The sequence below is a fragment of the Bidens hawaiensis genome, unplaced genomic scaffold, assembly GCF_021521415.1.
Source record: "Bidens hawaiensis isolate Kalapana, Puna unplaced genomic scaffold, B.hawaiensis_p1.1 tig00027364_1, whole genome shotgun sequence".
Taxonomy (NCBI): domain Eukaryota; kingdom Viridiplantae; phylum Streptophyta; class Magnoliopsida; order Asterales; family Asteraceae; genus Bidens; species Bidens hawaiensis.
Genome location: NW_027505096.1, coordinates 77,304 through 98,771, shown reverse-complemented (window position 1 = coordinate 98,771; position 21,468 = coordinate 77,304).

Below are 21,468 nucleotides of genomic sequence, written 5' to 3'. Positions count from 1 at the left end.
TACTTTGTCAACGCCTGGAATATCATGTTCTACACTGTCATCCACAATCTCACCCTCTTCAATCTCACTATCAATCACAATATGTTCTCCTATCTTTTCTATCTCCTCAACAGGTAACACATCGTCATCACCCAACGTCTCCTCATCATCCACAACCACAACATCTTCACCACCTGCTGTACCAGTTGACTCCCCCTGAGATGTGGAAGTCCCAAGAGTTTGTTCAGTTCTTGGCAACTCACCACCTGCACCTTTCGATGCACTGGGATCATCGTCTCTGTCATGACTTTTCTTTGTTCTCAACTCATCGCCCTTGTAGCTAGTCTCCCCCTGAGATGCTAAGAACTGCTTTAGAGCATCAAAAAGTTTATCGTGTTCAACAAGGAGGGACGATTGGATCTGATTTTCTGCTACAAGACGCTGGATAGCTGGTGTCTGGATTAGGTTTATTCTCGACTGTTCAGCAACCACCCTTTCAAGAGCCGCTATCCTTTCAGAATCAGACAAGGTAGCATCACAATCAAACCGCATGTGAGAAACGTCTTGAGCATAAGGTGGAGGTATTCCCAGACTGACTGGAGTATCAGAAGCAGGCTGAACAGTAACCACGAGTGGTAATGTAACAGATAACCCCGCAGTAGCTACCAACGTCAACTCAACAAATCTTGCAACAACCTCCGATGGAGTAAGAGTAGGAGGTGGCAAGGAAACTATCCCCGGAGCCGAAAACTGAAACGTGGTTGGTGGAGTACCAAATGATGATGATATCACCACGGGAACACTGGAGGTGATTGGTACTGTTACAGCCATCGAAGCCGGAACCATGGTCATACCAGATAACGAGGGTGGAGAGAAACGAACCACCCTTGAGCTTTCACCAGCTCCCGAACCCTCACCAGTTCTGGCCCTCTTTGATCGACGTATCAACTGGTCTAACTCCTCCTCGAAGTCAGATTCAATGTCATCTGAATCTTTCTTTCTCTTACCATGTATTCTTTCTTGTGTGACCAGAATCTGTCGTGCTTCAGCGATATCGTCAGCGGAGGAGTCAGAGTCGCTTCTCTTAGAATCTGCTACAGACGTAGCTACCATCGAAACATTCACACCAGATGCCTCAGCTTCTGGTAGTTGAACCTCTGCAGCTTGATCAATCTGCTCCATATCAAAGAACCCTTGGCCACCAAAAGCAGCTTCAAGATCTACCTGTTCCTCTGGAGCTGCAATAGGATCAGTAGGCAAAGCATGTTGTACCACAGGTGGTGGTTGAGGAACATCAGCCTGTTGCGGTGCTGGGTCCCGAAATTCATCTCCACGAGGAGCAATATAAGCAGGGTTCACCAAATAACCAAACAATGGAGTGTGCCGCGGACAAAGCTCTTGTTTGCTACGTGCGCTTGACGACCTACATTGCGCAAAGATCCTCTTACTTACACTCTCAACATAACGGATGGGACGCCGTTGAGGTAGCATAGGTGCTACATGATTCAAAATCATCTGTAAGAATCTGGGGTACATTAAAAATCTTTCACGAGCGATCGCGCGTCTCTGACGATCGATTTCATAAAACACCATCTGACTGAAGCTGTAGGGCTTGTTGTAAGTCAGGGCTGTCATAGCAGACTGCATCGTTGCCCCCATACCGTCAGTACCAGCTTTACGACCCGACATGCACACAATCATCACGTGCATCAGAAAACGCCACTGATCCATCAAGAATCCCTTTCGCCTTTGAGTGTCACCCAAAGGACCCGAATAGCCCATACGTAAAAATGCACCATCTCTGAATGTAGTTGAAAAATCTGTAGGATCATCTCTAGTTTCAGTCCCGAACTGCAAAGCAACTCCGATCTGATCTGCTGAGAACTGCACCTCCTGATTGTTCACTGTGGCGCGCATAACCGGAGGCTCAACTCTACAGTCATATTCTACCGTTCGCCAGAAATCTTCAATATTCGGTAGAGAAATGGGGAGAGTTGTAGTAATAGCGTAAAAAATACGTGAGCGAACTAGGAAGGAGATGATCTCGCGATAATCGTCGACACCACTAGCATCCAGATCTAAAGTAATGTACATGTTGTGAGCCGGAAAGAATTGTCGGTTGTTGTCACCACCTTCGTCACCACCAGCACCAGCCACAGCAGCCATATCTGCACAACAAACGGTCTAAGTTAGAACATCGACAAAGCAGATCATAACTTCGCCTGTTACCATGAGCGAAGTTATGATAACATCTTATGTGCAGGCGAAGTTAACCATATGGCGAAGTTGAGTGCAACTTCTCCTTAACCCTAACTTCGCCTGAGAACAACTAGGCTAATTAATTAATTAAACATGAGCAGGCGAAGTTATGCATAAGGCGAGGTTGAGAACAACTTCGCCTAAGCCTAACTTTGACTGAATCTGAAACGGCGAGTACAGAGGTCCGATCTTGAGTTGTTTGGTGAATTTGTGATTGAAAACAAGAAAAGATGTTACTATGGAGATCTAGACGATTTACTGAGTTACGAACACATTAGAAATAGATTGGTTTATCAACTGTTAAAAAGTTAGCATAAACAATGTCACATATCGAATCACCACGGCCCTTGATTATCACCATTAGTATGAATTACATGAAATACCGAGCCTACACACCTGTAACACGGATTGAAACGGATAATAAGGATTCAAGGATTAAGTACGCTGAGGGTTAGGAGTGTATATAAGTTCGCCGAGGGTTTGACCAGGTTGACCCTTATATAGGTTTGAAAAATCAAGGGCGAAGTTAACCTTAACTTCGCCCCTGTGACAACTTCGCTGGTCAACAGATTATCATTAACTTCGCTCAAGGTCAACCATGGTCAACTTTGCCTCTTTACAAGTTCGCCTAGAGTGTACTCGTAAGCAAAGTGTGCTCGGAAAACAAAGTGTACTCGGAAAACAAAGTGTGCTCGGAAGTAAAGTCTACTCGGTAAGCAAAACACTTGTATTTTTCAATTTTTAAATAGCACAAAGTGTACCCGGAAGCAAAGTGTGCTCGGAAAACAAAGTGTACTCATAAAACAAAGTGTGCTCGGAAGTAAAGTCTACTCGGTAAGCAAAACACTTGTATTTTTCAATTTTTAAATAGCACAAAGTGTACCCAGAAGTAAAGTGTGCTCGGAAAACAAAGTGTACTCATAAAACAAAGTGTTCTCGGAAGTAAAGTCTACTCGGTAAGCAAAACACTTGTATTTTTCAATTTTAACTAGCACAAAGTGTACCCGGAAGTAAAGTCTACTCGGAAAGCACAACACTTGTATTTTTTCAATTTTTAACTAGCACAAAGTGTACCCGGAAGCACTTTCCTAGCACAAAGTGTACCCGGAAATAAAAAACACTTGTGATTTTTCAATTTTCAACTAGCACAAAGTGTGCTCGGAAGTAAAGTGTGCTCGGATTACTTAGTGCTCGGAAATAAAGTGTGCTCGGATTACTTAGTGCTCGGAAATAAAGTGTGCTCGGATTACTTAGTGCTTTTTCATTTTCTTTCACATAACACCAAGCTTGCTCGGGAGCAAAAGTGTGCTCGGGAGCAAAAGTTTGCTCGGTAGCAAGGGTGTGCTCGGGAGTACTTGTGATTTTTCATTTTCTTTCACTTAACACCAAGCATGGATAACTTCGCCTCTTTACCTTAACACAAGTTCGCCTAACTAATTTTACAAAACAGGACTTTATAAATTTGATCAAAGTGCTACTGTCTTTTAAAGTTCTCCGCTAAAGATTTAAACTTTACGATCAAAGAACCAAGTAACCAAGTTTTAAACCACAAAACAAAATATGCAAAGAAAATCTTAGTAATTTAAATAAACGAGATCAAATTTCAGTCTAGACGGGGACCAGCATGTTTTAGAAAAGATCCGAACAGGAATCATACTAATTAAGTGGCTGTCACATAGATCCATGTTCAGCGGTATTATGACATATAGAAACAGGTTGTAAGCAGGTATAAAAATTAGTATGGTTTTCATCGTTTCTGTGATACGGATTAGGTTCAACTAAGCTCAAAATTTAGATGGACATCACATGAGAGAATGTGATGCCTCCTATCTATTCTCAAAGCGTATTTGGCTTTCCCCAAGTCACCCCGAGTTGACCTCGACCCGTAGTGTCTGATTAAACAGTAAGTATATCTCGATCATTAGAGTCTTCTTCCCGTTCTCTTTCTTGCCTCCTAATTGATATTTTAAACAACATAAGCTTCAGAAGGCTTAACAACACAGATATATATTTAATAATAATTTTTTTTAATACTAATAAAGACATTAACACAGCTTCATCTTTTAGACAACTGCAAGTCCCGAATCTGGATCACTGCAGGTACTTGACACTATCTTCTCGGGAATCAGAACACTCACGGGCTCGTGTATGACTGGATAATCACTTTTCTGCCTATCATTCGGAAAGATGTATATGGAGACATGCACAACTCAGAATAATTTCCACATTAAATCGAGGATATTTAGTTTGTATCACTTCTACTTTTACCACCATAAAAAGCTACCATAACATACAATGGCTGTTCTAGAGTCTTTTAGGCCTAAAAACTTCACCAGTTAAGCACACAGAAATAGTTTTTCTATCACTTTCCAAGGTTAGATCAATTTTCTTTTAAACATTGTATTGAAACTTCTTACGAAGTTATAGACTTGAAAAATTATATCATCTCCCTCTAAAAATGTTAAACTCTATCGCCCCTATCAAGTCAAAGTCTTCAGGTAACCGGCTATCCTGAAGATCCAATGGATCAGCTGGACCGACCACATACGAGTATGTGTCCTTCTAACTAAGTATGAATGACTATTTTTCAGCGAAAGAATAAAAACCCATCATAAACCGCCCCGGTCACTTTCAGTCATCTGGTTAATGGCTATCCTCATAATCTACTAGTAGAAGTAAGGACCAAACATATCCGAGGATGTGTCCTTCAAACTGAAGCAACCGACATAATTCTAAGCGTTAGTGATTTTTTTTATTTTTTTTTGTTAAATAAAAACGAAAAACAAGGTTACTCGGGATTGATCATCCCATTTAGCTCAACCAGATTTTGAAAACGGGATCGGTCAAACGCTTTAGTAAAATGGTCGGCGAAATTATCCAACGAATCGACCTTTTCTAGCACAATTAATTTCTTCTCAGCACAATCCCGTATAAAATGATGACGAATGTCAATATGTTTAGTTTTGCTGTGTTTGACGGGATTGTTAGTTACTGAGATTGCAGCAGTGTTATCAATGCAAATAGGAGTTTGAGTGAAATTCAGACCGTAATCGCGCAATTGCTGTTGTATCCAAAGAACCTGGGAGCAGCAGTTCGATGCTGCCATGTACTCTGCTTCACAGGTGGAAATGGCTACTGAGGTCTGCTTTTTGCACTGCCACGACACCAATCTTCCTCCCAAAAACTGACATCTACCGGTTATTGACTTCCTAATTCTGATTGCAACCACCATAGTCAGAATCTGTGTAAGCTACCAAATCCAGTTCTCCCCCTTTCGTGTACCACAATCCCCCTTTGAGATACCGCAATATTCGCTTCACTCCCTTCATGTGAGATTCCTTCGGGCTTGCCTAAAAACGAGCACAAAGACAAACTGCAAACATAATATCAGGTCTAGATGCAGTTAAATACATTAAAGAACCTATGATTGCTCGATATTGGGTGGGATCAATGTCTTCATCACTGTCAGAGTCAGCACCCAGTTTGTGGTTAATGCAAACTGGAGTATCAAATGGAGTGCTATCGTCCATCTTGAAGCGTTTGAGCACATCATGGACATATTTTGTTTGATGAATAAACATCCCATCTTTCTTCTGATCTACCTGCAATCCCAAAAAGAAAGTTAATTCGCCCATGGCGCTCATTTCAAACCTCTTTTTCATGACTGCTTCAAATTCCTGACACATGGCGACTCTTGATGCAGCAAAAATGATGTCGTCCACATAGACTTGAACGAGTAGAAGATCACCCCCTTTTCTCTTAAAAAACAGCGTGCTATCGATCTTTCCTCTTTCGAACCCATTCTCAAGCAAGTAATCGGACAGAGTTGCGTACCGGGCACGAGGAGCCTGATGTAGCCCATATAGAGCTTTACTCAGTTTGTACACATGATCAGGAAAATCTTGGTCAGGGAAACCCGGAGGCTGTTCAACGTACACCACCTCATCGACTTTACCATGAAGAAAGACACTTTTCACATCTAACTGGAACACCTTCATCTCTTTGTGTGAGGCAAATGCCAGAAATAGTCGAATTGCCTCCAATCTTGCCACTGGTGCAAACACTTCGTTGTAGTCGATTCCTTCTTGCTGATTAAACCCTTTTACTACCAGCCTTGCCTTGTTCCTTATGATTATCCCTTTCTCATCTCTCTTACATTTAAAAACCCACTTTGTACCAATAGCATTTACATTCTTTGGTTTTTCAACTAATTTCCATACTTCCATCTTTTCGAACTGTGCTAACTATTCTTGCATGGCTTCGACCCACGCACTATCCTTTAGAGCCATTTGATAATTCTTCGGTTCAACCTGGCTGATGAAGCAGGTGTACAAGCATTCATTTATGATACCCGTGTCTTTAATGCTTGCGTAAACACATGTGTGTTCATCCAAGCTTCTTCTTGTTTGAACACCGTCAGACAGATTACCTATCACATTCTCTAAAGGGTGATTTTTGTGAATTGCAATAGTCTGAACCGGACCGACTTCCAGATTGTTTTCTAAATTCGAAGAGAGTTCATCAGTGGGTGATTGATGTTGAGAGTGAAATGGATTGTAGAATTCTTCTTCAGCAGAGGCAGCAGGAGTATCAACGGCACTTGACGAGGAAGGTTGACTTTCGTCGTATCGCGGACGTTGCACAATATTCTCCTCCTCGTCATACAGAATCTGTGAAGCAATTTTCTCATCAACTTCTGCAAAACCCAAGTAAGGCATATTAAAAGGTTTGAATAGTTTATCATAGTCGAAAGCTTCATCAGGTCCCGTGCTAGGCTTTGGTGATTTGTAACTCGTAATGTCAGTGTTACATACCACCTCAACCTTGTTGTTCGATAAATTAAAGACTCTTCTGGTGGGTGTCCCAACAACATATCTGACTAAAATACCTTCGTCGGCTTTTTCACCAAATTTTGAGTTTGTCTTTAATATCGTACATGGGGACCCGAAAGGTTCAAGACCATTCAGGTTTGGCTTTCTACCATGCATGAGTTCATAACAAGTTTTATTTAATCTTTTAACAGTTAAAACACGATTAAGGATATAACAGGCTGTGGCAACAGCTTCAGCTCAAAACATCACGGGAAGTTTAGCATCTGCCAGCATGGTTCTGGCTCCTTCAATTAGCGTTCTATTCTTCCTCTCAGCTATCCCATTTTGTTACGGAGTATACGGGGCGCTGTATTGATGGTATATCCCTTTCTGTAAGCAGAACATCTCCATCTGGTAGTTCTTGAACTCTGTACCATTATCACTCCTGATGTACTTAACTTTTCGCCCAACAATATTTTCAATCTTGGTAATCAAGTTAATTACCAACTGAACTGTCTCATCTTTTGCCTTCAGAAAGTATACCCAAGAGTATCGAGAGTAGTCATCGGTTACAACCAAGCAGTATGACGTTCCACCTAGACTCTTTACATTCATGGGACCAAAGAGATCAATGTGAAGTAGTTCTAGAGTACTGACAATTGAGTTCACCTTCTTGGAGTGATGAGGTTTTATGTGTTGTTTTCCCTTCTTGTACGACCAGCAGTGATCTTCAAAGTTAAAATTCTTTAAGGGAACACCAAGCACCAGCCCATTCTTGACAATGTAATTCATCTTGCGAAGATGTATATGTCACATTCTTCGATGCCATAACTCTGACTCAGACTCAGTTGCCTTTGACAGAAGAAATGATTCTTCTGTTGTCATCTCAGTTGACCTCATATCCATTACATACGTATTCTTTTCTCTTGGAGCTCTCATTACCACCCATGCCTCTGGTATCTTGAGACCAGGATAAAGGACGATTTCCTCGTTTTTAGTAAAATGCACCGTGTATTCTTTGTCCTAAATCTGAGATACACTCAGCAAGTTATGCTTCAATTCTTCTACAAAATTCACCTTCTCTAACTTCATTTTTCCATTCGTCACAGTTCCAATACCACTGATTCTACCTCCACTCTCTCCAGCGAAACTAACCCTACCTCCTTGAACATGTTTCCAATCACGTAACAATTTCTTGTTACCAGTCATGTGTCGGGAACAACCACTATCCACAACCCACAGATTGTTTACAGCCTGTTCGACTGTTCCTGCACAATTAGAGAAAAAGATTAAAATCTGGTGACCCAAGACCTACTGGTCTTGGGTCGATTAAATCTGTTGACCGGCATCCAGTACTTTGGTTGCCCAAAGTCAGTTTGAGAATGATTTTCCTGTAAGTTCTGAAAGGAAACCTTCTCGAGGATTGACTATGAGGCCATCCAAACCTTAGTGAATTAACTGAGTTATAATTGTTGGTTTGGTTGTTAGCTGGGAAAAACTGAGATCGATTTCTTTGAAATCTTGGATTAGACCAATGTCTGAAATTTGGTGAGTTCACATTCTTACCAGTATCATAATTAATATTCCTTTTATTCTCAGTTTTCGGAGGCCTCATACCTCTAAATTTTCTCTGGTTTAGAGGACAATCAACAATAAGGTGTCTTATTTGATTGCATCTGAAACAACTTCTGTGTTCAACTTTCGTTTCAACAGTTGTTGCAGATGTCGAGGTTGCATTACTACCCGTTTGTCTATCATATGGTGGGACGAACGGGTTTAGGGAAGAGTTCTTTTCATCAGGCTTATATTCCTCCCCACGTTTTAGTAACACTACCTCTTCTTTTATCTCACCCGATTCGGATGACTTGTCCGAATTTGATGAGACAGAGCTAGGAACAGAAATCTCAACATTGGAAATTGGTTTACTCGTTTCGCTCTTATTAACTTCAGGTTCTTTAGTCGAAATTTTGACTGGAACTGTCTGACTAATCTCAACATCAGCAGATTTCTGATTACTAGGATTATAAGTATAGTTATTGTTATACGGTGGTGGAACTTCAGAAAATCCAATTCCCCCTTTGTTAACTAGGGAACGTTGAACACTTATGATATGATCAAGCATTGCTGAGGAATTTCTAAATTGTTCAATTTTTCTGTTTAGTTCCACCACTTTTACCTGGTAATCAACTATCTGTTTATCTCTTTCAGCAATTAGTTTGGTTTTTTCTTCTAACACTTCATAACTAAGATCAATTACTTGTATTTTATCAGCTAGACTGGCTTTAAGACTTCTGATATCCTTTTCACTAGCTTTTATTTTTACCGAGTAACTGTTTTCTCTAGTTTTAGTGTAGTGATGATCTTCTTTTAACATTTTAAATTGTGCATCCAAACTAATAAACTGATCAGTTACTGTTTTCAATTGTTCAGACAGATTTTCACATTTTATACAATGAGGTTCAGAACCTCAGAGAACTGATAGTTCACTTCTGCCATATATGCTTGATTTTCTCTCGTCTCCCTCTCGCTTCTTCCAGTTTCGATGTTTACCAAATTTGCCTGTTCGAACACTTCCTCAACCTGTATATTCCAGTTGTATCCACTATTCTGTCTTGACACCATAGCCCTATTCTCACTACCTCCCCCATTCTGTGGTGTAGGCCTGTTCTGACTTCGTTCGACTCTCTCATTTGTACATTCCTTAGCAAAGTGACCATTCTGTTGACAGTTATAACATTGAACCTTTGGTTTATCAAACCCTGGTCTTTCTCCAACGAACTTTCTACCCGTTTTCTTCACGAATCTCTTTACCCTTCTTACTATCATAGCCATCTGCCACTGCAGATCCATCTCCTCCAAATCATCAGCATCGATCTGATCATAGTCTTCATCCAAAGTTGCAGGGTCGACTATTTTACCTTTGATGTAGTTCTCATAAGATGCAATGAAGGATGCATAGAGAGCAAACTGTTGTTCAGCTGATTTAACACTCATGGGCATCTGTGAGTAATTGTAGCTCGGAACATTTGACGAGAAATTTCCTGTTGTGGCTTGAGGTTTTGAAGGATTACTACCTCTAGCTACGAAACATACGTCACCATCCATATTGAGAGTCACATGACCATCACGAGTAGAGTTTGAGTTTGATTCTCCCTTTGAGTAGTAAGCAGAGGATTCTGATTTTGAACTTGAACTTGGAGTGACTTTCGCACCATACATATCCGGATCCTGAACCTGATCAGTTGGTGTTTCCTTTCGAACCATGTTAAGTTCAAAATTTCGTAACTTGTTGACTGCTGTTTCCTCATAATCAATATTGGCAAAGTCTTTATCATCTCTCATCAAAACCGTGTACATTTCCCATTTCGGTGGAAGAGCATCAAGGAGTTTCTCTACTATCTCTTCTTCCTTGTATTCAATGGAATAATTACTAAGTTCGGTCATCAAGAGATAATATCTGGTGATGATATCGTCAAGTGATTCATTTTTCAAATACTTGAATACAAAGAATTGGGTTTTTAGTAGCTTTGTCTTGGAAGCACGTATCCCCACATTACCTTCATATCTATTTTCTAGCGCTTCCCATAGCTTTCTAGCAGTTTTGTACTTCTTGAAGGTATGAAGAATCTCTTGTGGAAGAGCCATTGTTATTGCTGCATGAGCTTTACTCTCTGCCTCATACATTTTCTTTTCCTCCTCTTCCATTTTACTGTACTTCTTAATTTGATCACGACCTTCAAACAAGGATGTTGGTGGAATGTATCCGTCTTGAATGCAAACCCACATCTTAGCATCTTGATACTTCACGTACTGTTCAAACCGATATTTCCAAGCAACGAAATCGGTACCCTTAAGCATTTTTGGAGCCTTAGTAGCTGAACCGGCTTCAACCACCATTTTTACCAGTTCTGTAATGTTTATTGAAGTCATAGTTGAAAGAAACACGACTCGAAATAACAAGAAAGTATTTAATATTTAAACAGTGACCAGACAGCGAAGTTGTGACAACTTCGCTTGTTAACTTCGCTTGATCCTAACTATGCTTGTACTCAACTTCGCTTAAACCTCCTAACTTCGCTGCTTACAACTTCGCCTACTCTTAACTTCGCCTTCTCTATAACTTCGCTTAAACCCTACAAACAGTGACGGCAACTTCGCCTGATGAACACAAGGTTTTTGCAGGTTTTAATTGGACGTATTGCGAGGTATGAGAGGGCGTAATGGGTTATATTTGATGGTGGGAGATGGGTAAGACACAAAAACTAGGTATTTCAACGTAAACTCGTTCCGCGAATAGTCAAACGGAACGATCTTAACACCCGTGCGATAATCCTGAACCACACAATCACGAGCAAAAGCTCTGATACCAATTGTAGGTTCCTAGCCGGATCTACACAGGAGTATCTCGTAACACGAGGGTGCGGAATCCCCACGTAATACGATACGAGCGTAAGATATATAATACGTTGAGACGATACACAAACACACGTTACAATACTAATAAACACGTTTGTATTGCAACACTTCAACACGTGATCTCTAATCACAAATACACGTTCTTGAAAACTTCTACAAAACAAGCCGAAGTTGAGGTTTATATAACCTCGACAACTTCGCCTAACATACTTGGCGAAGTTGTCATAACTTCGCTTGACTACAAGTTCGCCTACATAACAGGCGAACTTGTGTGACATAATATCCAAAACCAAAACAAACAATCTAAAACGATTACAGACACATACAAAACACTAGATACTGAACTACTGACATTATGCACCAACATACCACCGTCTCCAAATCAATCTTATCAAAGTCCTTGTCTTCTCTCATCAGAACAGTGTACATCTCCCATTTTGGTGGAAGAGTATCAAGAAGTTTCTCCACTATCTCTTCTTCTTTATATTCAATTGAGTAGTTATTTAGCTCTGTCATCAGATGATAATAACGTGTGATAATGTCATCAAGTGATTCATTTTTCAGGTACTTGAATACGAAGAATTGATTTTTCAGCAGCTTTGTCTTGGAGGTATGTATTCCAACATTTCCTTCATATCTATTCTCCAGTGCTTCCCATAGCTCTCTAGCAGTTTTGTATTTCTTAAAAGTATGAAGAATCTCTTGTGGGAGAGCCATGGTTATAGATGCATGAACTTTACTTTCTGCCTCATACATCTTCTTTTCATCATCTTCCATCTTACTATATTTTTTAATCTGTTCACGACCCTCAAACAAGGACGTTGGAGGAATGTACCCGTCTTGAATGCAAACCCACATCTTCGCGTCTTGATACTTCACATACTGTTCAAACCAATCTTTCCATGTAACGAAATCAGTACCTTTCAGTAATTTTGGAGCTTTAGTTTCTGAACCGGCTTCAACCTCCATCTTTACCAGTTCTGTGATGTTTATCGAAGTCATAGTTGAAAGAAACAAGACTCAACCCTAATGTATAAACTTCTGTGAACAGTGCACAAATAGCGAAGTTGATATAACTTCGCTGGCTTCTTAAGTTCGCTAAAGAACTTCGCTAGCCAGACAACTTCGCCTGCTTCTTAAGTTCGCTAGTAACAACTTCGCCCAAAACTATATCTTCGCTTAAACCCTACGTTTTGTGACGGCAAGTTCGCCTGATGAACACTCGAGTTTTGTTGGTTTAATTAGGTTGTTCGCGAGGGACGCGAGGGTGAATTGAAGGTGTATTTGATGAGGGAAGAAGGGCAAAAGACAAAAGGAGGTATATCAACGTAAACTCGTTCCGCGAAAAGTCAAACAGAACGATCTTAACACCCGTGTGATAATCCCGAACCACACAATCACGAGCAAAATTCTCTGATACCAATTGCAGGAGTATCTCGTAACACGAGGGTGCGGAATCTCCACGTAATACGATACAAGTGTAACACAAGTAATACGTTGAATCGGTAAAACAAACACACTGGATAATATTGTAAACTTAATATATTGCTTATCGCCAACACGTGACACACAAGATCACAAAAACAACTCGTTTCACAAAACTAAAACCCACCCCACAAAATGGCCATAGTTGAGGTATATATATACCTCGACAACTTCGCCTGACATACTAGGCGAAGTTGTCTATCTTCGCTACTCCCTAAGTTCGCTCAAATAAATCAGCGAACATACAAACTCAACAGTATTCGACACGAAACAAACAAGACTAAACGATTACAGACACAGACAAAACACAAGATACTGAACTACTGACATCATGCACCCACAATACTGATGTATGTGGACCTTTCAGAACCATGACTAGAAACCATGAAAGATACTTCGTTTCTTTTATCGATGATTATAGTCGATACGCTTATGTGTATCTTATGAAACACAAGCATGAAACTTTTGAAAGGTTCAAAGAGTTTCAAAACGAAGTGGAAAAACAACTTGGTAAAAACAATTAAAATGCTTCGATCAGATCGAGGTGGAGAGTATCTCAGCACAGAGTTCATCACTCATCTAAAAGAGCATGGAATTTTTTCACAGCTCACTCCACCTGGCACACCCCAACATAATGGCGTGAGCGAGAGGAGAAATCGAACTTTGCTAAACATGGTTCGACCGATGATGTGTAGAACTAACTTGCCTCACTCCTTTTGGGGTTACGCCCTTATGACCGTCGCTCGCATTGTCAATCTAGCTCCAACTAAGAAGATAGACAAAACCCCATATGAAATATGGCATAAGGGAAGGAAGCCCAAATTGTCTTAGCTTAGAGTATGGGATGTGATGCTTACATCTCAAGTGAGTCTGATGATAAACTTGATCCCCGCGGCGTAAAAGTTGTTTTCGTCGGATACTATAACCAAAGCGGTTATTACTTCTTTCATCTTGATACAAATACGATTTCTATCAAGAGGAAATGCCACTTCCTAGAGAAGAAATTTCTCAGTCGAGGAACTGGAGAGATAACATTGTCGATCTTGAAGAAATTCGAGAACCACAAACAACCGCTGAGGAAGTTGGAGCGTCTGATCAACAAGTTGTTGTTGTTGCTTATACATCAGACGTGAACACGAGCGTTTGTAGAAGTAGTAGGACTCCCGTACCAAATTCTAGATACTTATGGCATCTAGATGGTCCCGAAGTCTTATTAGTAGCCGAGTCTGGCGACGAGCCTACTAACTACAAATCTGCTATCTTGGATTCGGAATCCAAGAAATGGCCAGATGCCATGAACGCCGAAATACAATCCATGCAGGTTAAAAAAGTTTGGAACTTGGTTGAGCTACCCCCGATAGTCGGGCAAAAGGAAGCAAATGGATTTTCAAGAGAAAAACCGACATGCATGGAAATGTACAAACCTATAAGGCACGGCTAGTCGCGAAAGGTTTTACTCAAACTCAAGGTGTTGACTATGATGAAACCTTCTCGCCTGTTGCTATGACTAAGTCAATAAGGATATTACTTGCCATTGCTGCATATTATGACTATGAGATATGGCAAATGGATGTCAAAACTGCTTTCCTTAATGGACATCTTTCTGAAGATGTCTATATGGTTCAGCCTGAAGGTTTTGTCGATCCAAAAAATCCTAATAGGGTTTTAAAATTAAATAAGTCCATTTATGTACTTAAGCAAGCATCTCGAAGCTGGAATCTTCACTTTGATGAGAAAATCAAAGAGTTTGGTTTTATCAAAAATGAAGATGAGCCTTGTGTTTACAGAAAGGCTAGTGGGAGCACTATATCATTCCTCATCTTGTATGTGGATGATATACTGATCATTGGAAACAACATTCCTATGTTTAAGGAAGTTAAGCACTGGTTGGAATCTTGTTTTGCAATGAAAGATCTTGGAGAAGCTGCTTATATTCTGGGAATAAAAATCTATAGAGATAGATCTAAGCGAATTCTAGGGCTAAGTCAAAGTACTTACATAGATAAAGTGATGGCACGCTTCTCAATGGAAAATTCCAAGAAAGGAGCTATTCCAATGACTAAAGGAATCGTGCTGAGCAAATCGCAATCTCTGGCAACGGACATTGAATCTAACCGTATGCAAGAAATTCCATATGCTTATGCGGTTGGCTCTATCATGTATGCTATGTTGTGTACTAGACCTGACGTCTCGTATGCCCTGAGCATGACCAGTCGTTTTCAAAAAAGTCCTGGAATTGCCCATTGGACTGTTGTGAAGAACATTCCAAGGTACTTGAATAGGACCAAAGATATGTTCTTGGTGTCTGGGGGAGTGGAAGAGGAGATCACTATAAGGTGTAACACTGATGCTAGCTTCCAGACTGTCCGAGATGATTCTCGCTCACAGTCAGGTTTCGTTTTCACTCTCAATGGAGGAGCTATTTTATTGGAAGAGCTCCAAGCAGAGTGTAGTGGTGGATTCTACCACCGAATCCGAATATATAGCTGCATCCGATGCTGCTAAGGAGGCTGCTTGGATGAAGAAGTTTATCACCGATCTCGATGTGGTTCTGAGTATTCGCAAACCAATCGAGGTGTTCTGTGATAACACAGGTGCTATTGCTCAAGTCAAAGAGCAAAGGTCTCATCACAGAACCAAGCATATTCTAAGGAAGTTCCATCTTATTCGGGAAATATTGGAACGAGGTGACATGGTGATAAGCAAAATTGACAAAGATCAAAATCTAGCTGACCCGTTCACTAAGCCGATGACTCAGGACAAGCATGATCAGCATAGAGATGCTATCGGGCTTAGACTTTCTAGTGATTTATTTTGATTTAGTATTTGGATGTATGAACATTTAACTGTTGTACTTTTAAGTTCACTTTTGATTTAATGGTTAAATGCAAACGTTGAATAATACAACTGTGTTCCTTTTAATATGTTTAATCCGTGAATATTGTATTCTAAATTATCCGTAGTCGGTCAGACTCGTGGGAACGATTCTGAATTAAGACTATTCTGACTTTGGACTCAAGCAGTTAACTTCCAAACTCACAGACCTCATTATGAATGACGTTGGATGTTACTCGCATCAAATCATATTCATGGATCTTGATCATAAGATGTTTTGATAATAGTATGCTCATTTAGTATCCTTAGACCTGAGATACATATTGGAACTTTCGTTTACTGAGAAATGTTCTTTGATCATGTTAACCGTTGTTGCTTAACTGCCAGCTATAAAGGCATTGATTGGGAATGTTCTGGAGTTCAGTGGGAGTTGTATGTAGTCAAGATGGGATTCTGTACTCTTACACTAAAATGTAACAGTTAGACATATTGGCGCCCTCGTTGATTCAAACTGGTAAAGTGTGAGGCCTCACCCAAACTTACTGTGTGTTTGATTGGACTACTCTGACTCTATATCGAAAACTACAATAATTGAACACTATGTGAGATTGATTTGATCCATGTCTCATTGTTCAATTGATGTCTTGTAAAGAAAGGATAGATGACAACGATTACTATAAATTCAATATCTTGCAATAAAGTATTCCAAGATATTTTGGTTATGGATTTAAAAATGTCATAGTCTATTGGGGATAGTTATGTGTAGTCAGAACGCCTCTAACTGTTAGAGTTGTGATACTTGACCCAAATCCGTCCAAGTGGGACACGGACCGACCAGAATGTGACCCGGTATGAGTTACACCGAGGGTAACGAACTATAAGCTCATTTAATCTTTAAATGGGCCGACACAATTAATTAACAAATAAGAATGGTGGTTAAGGCTTTTGGTTGTTTAATGGGCTCAAAGCCTATTGGGTTTAATTTTAATTAAACCCTAATGTTCCTTCTACATATTAATATAATATTATTCTTGAAGTAGAAGATAACCAACTAAAAACCCTAGCCACTTAAGAATTTCCGGCGCCGCTTTTTTGGCCACCGGAGATCCGCCGTCAGCCACAAGCCACCACCCATTATCCTTTGGTCACTGCAATCATCATCTCTGCTCCTTACAAGCTACTGTTGTCATTAAACACCTCACCGCAAGCCACACCCGTTTTTCCGGTGAGCTCGTTTTTCCGGCAACAAAGATTCCGGTGACCGCTTTGATATTGTTAGGTGCTGTTGCTACTTTCTTCCTTGCTTCCGTGTTACGCCGTCGCCGTCCGCTACAGCGCCGCTATCTCCGCCACTGTGAGCCGCCGCTGCTGCCGTCAACTTGCTGGAGCTGCTCTTGATTATTGATTGTGTCACCATCTAGCTTCATTCGTTAGCTCTCGGTGATTCTTCCCGGTTTCGATAACAGAGGTATAAATAACTTATCTAGATCTATGGTTGATTTGCTTTATCGTACTCGTATAAAGTTGTAACCGGATCCGGGTTCGGGTTTCGGTTTATGGTTCGTTTACTTGTTTATTTATCCGCTGCGTTTTATAGTTCGTTTATACATAAATTATTAATATTGATTAATGATTACTTAAACGAAATACTTAACTAAAACGGGTTAAATAGTTTGACCGTTTTCGTTCCGAACCACCGTTGAAACCCAACAATTTTTTGTACGAACTTCAACGATGAACCCAATATAGATAATGATCTACATGGTGTTTAACTTCAAATGATGGGCTTATGATGATTAAGAGTAGTAGGAGAAGCAAAGAATCGAGGCAAGACTGAAAAGCTGAGAATGGGACTATGCAACGAGCACCGTAAATTACGGAGCATTTACGGTGTTCCATTGTAATTTATGATGGATGCCAGATACAAATACAATGGCCCTTCTTTTTAAATGACTTTATACGCTAAGTACATCGTAAAATACGGTTCCGCATCGTAATTTATGGTGGACTACTGATTTTCGTGGTGTGATTTGTTGATAGATGTATAATGATACATGCTTTATACCATAGATTATTACGCGTTACTAACAAGTATAAAGGTGGCATTTCAGGTATGAAGCACTAACCTAGACACATTTCTGAGTCAATTATTAAGAAGTAAGGATCAAGTACACATTATGCAAAATGACGGGTCCTTTATTATAAGTTGTAAAGTACGCATCATGTCTCATCTTTGGAACGAGAACATGACGATGATATCTTGGAAAAGAGGAGATGGTGTGTGCAATAATGTCTAGAGAACAATTATTTGAGACGGGGCAAGAAACCAAGTAATAAGTGTTTATGTCATGTGAATTTACCAAAGGTAAAGTTTCGTGGTAGGAAGGCTCGTGTTAAGGTCTCGGATCAATTTACACATATTTGTGTAATAAAAATCCAACTGAATAAGTGCAAAACCATATGCATGGGTAATAATTTTGTTAACCGCGTTTTGTATACGTGGATTGTATAAGTTGAAACGAAATATGTAATTAGATGTCTTCAAATGTTTGACCAAAACTATAGTTTCCTTCAATTTTATCATCTTTATAATAATAAACTAAAACACAATTAACTTGGGACTTGTTTTAGCCTCTTAACTCAATTTACCTTAACTAGAATATGAGGTCGGGACCCGGTTAGTTTGATTTGAAAAAAGTTAATAACGCGTGTTGCTAAGGTGGCCAAAACGGTCCAAAAGTCGAAACATTGGCAATATGGAATGGTAGTAGTTTTATGGAATTTCACATGTGTTACACGAGAAATAGTTTATAGTCAGTAGAAACTCTATAAAATAATACACATGGGACCACCAAAATTTATTAATTAAAAGAGTTATTAATTAATCGATAAATTAATAATTATTAAATTATATATTAATTAATATTTTATTAATTTATAGTAGAATACTTAGTTTACAAACACCTTTCAAGCTTCCACTTAATTATTGTATACAATACATGTATATTAAATGAACGGCCCAATTTGAAAGAAACCTTCAATCTCCCACCTTATTATGCTTCTTGTGTTCAATGGACATTAAAAATATTTTCTATATAAATACAAGATCAAAATAGGTTAACATAAACAAATCATACACACAACATGGCTTATCAAAATCATTTTTCAAGAAACATTCATAAATTATTAATGTAATATGCTATATATAAGGAATTATTATTTATATTTTATATGGGGTCTAAAGAAATTATCAAAAATGTATTATCTTATAATTTTAGCTAATTATTAATTTAGCACCATATTCTCGAGTCGGGACCGGCAAAAAATATTATCTTAGAGAGTTTATTAAATAATCGAGTATTAATTTATCGAGTTTCTACTATACTAGGAGATGGATGGTTGAATAGCTTGATGAGACGCAAGAGGGAGATATGAAGTCATTAGGCTTACGTTTATGACAAAAAAAACTTTCATGAATTAACATAAGTTATTATGGAGTTTCGATTTAGAGATAAATTAAGTATAAATTGATGTTAATTTAAAATCATGTTGAATTTTAAATGACACCAAAGACAATAATTCGGAAGACTTAGGATATGTTTAGCTAGGTAGGTTATTTTAACACAAAATGAGTATGAAATCATGATATTTCGTGTAAAATTAACCAAGGATGTAAATAATGAAAATCACATAAAATATTACAAAATTTGAATTTGAGGTAAAAGATACATTGATGATACCAACATGGGATATCATAAGGTTTAAATCTTGAGATAAAGACGTAAATGGAATTATTAATGAGAAAATTTAGATTAAAACAACAATTAACTCACAAAGATATCATAAAATGTTATCGAGTTTGAAATTTATTGACAAAATAACTATGAAATATCTTTTGAGTTTGAGGTAGAGATAAATTGACGAAATAACATGTAACAAGTATTTTACCAACGAGTTGCTCGGGGCAGGTTGGTAAAAATCGAACAGTGATAAAATCAAGTGTTATAAGTTCAAGCGTTGAAGCGGTACGTCGATGCGAATCCGTTCGGTTTCGGTTAGGTGGGTTATAAAACAAAAAATATATATATTAAATTTGAGATGCACCAATGGGGTAGCGGCAGTCGATAAAACTCGTGTACTAGTAAAACCGACCGTTGTCGATTTCGGTCGTTGGGCGGTGAATCTACCCAAATCCGGTCGATTTCCATCACATTCGTGAAGATACCATAAGTAAAAAACTGGGCATCTGATCGGTTTTTGTTACGTTATCGGAACTAAAACAAAACGCGGCGAGTCTATGCTAATTTAGTCAGTTTCGGTTACATTTGTTAAGGTACCAAAACTAAAACTAAAAGGTCGTTGGTAAAACTTGAAAGTTGTCGGTCCCGGACGTTGTGATGGCGAGTTGATGTAAATAATCGTTTATTTATCAAATATAAAAAAAATAGATTGCTTGATCCAGTCATACGGCACCACATGGACCAATCATGAACATGGGATGCCAAACTTCACATTTGTTATATAATAATAATAATAATAATAATAATAATCGGTTCGAGTTTAAGGTATGTTGATAAAATAACATGAGAAATTATTGAGTTTAAGTGTGATATTGACACAAATCATCACAAAATATCATTGTGTTTGAGTTTGAGATTGGAAATCACAAAGTAACATGTAATATTAACGAATTCGAGTTTGAGATTCAATGTAAATCGACATAAATCATGTTGAGAATAAATAACATGCAATGTAATCATTTTAAATATGATGATTACTTTTATTATTCAAAGCTATGTACATCCTTATGACGTTTGGCGTGACATGTTGTGGCCTAATAGGTTAGAACACTCTCATCGAGCTCATCGAGAAGGTAAAAAAGATTTCATAGTTGATTGGGATGTATACGAATTACTTTCCTAGATAGGAGACTCATTCTACTAGTGTTTTCACCCTTCTAGTTACTACATGTTCATCATGTTGAACTTGAACTTGAACTTTGACGAGATTGGAAAATTGAAAATCGAGTAATGAAACAAAATTGAACATTCATATGTTTGAAGTTCAAAATAACCTATAGGCCAGGCAAGAAGCCTTTGGGACGTGTGTGTAACGTGTGTACTTATGGCATATGAAAAATATGAATAAGCATGCATATGAGCAATCAAAGTAAATTACACAATTCACGAGATAACTCGTGTTTTGGAACATAAAGCTATAACTTAACTAGGTCGTTACGTCTAACCATTTGTCCTTGTATCGATTGCTCTAATACCAATATGTCACACCGCGAGTAATGGTGGAATATACATCGATCTGTAACTTAGATTGTTCATTGCAGAATAAAACTATTTAAGTGGCAGTATTTACCCATTTCATTTCATAATGTTATATAATACGTATAATTCAAACATGAAGAATAAAGGGGAAACAAAATAAAGAACATTCAATTGCAACATATCATCAAACACTTATACTTGTAGCATGTATAAAAATAAAATGTCAACTACAAGTAGTTGGTGAGTAAACATAAGTTTGTTATATGCGTAATATTAAAATCGTGCAAATCAAATGTGGTTGGTGTATATACAAGCATATACGTAAATTTATAACAATAAATAAATAAATAGGTGTGTATTCGTTATCATTAGATATAAATAAAAATATTCATTGTAATTAGCAC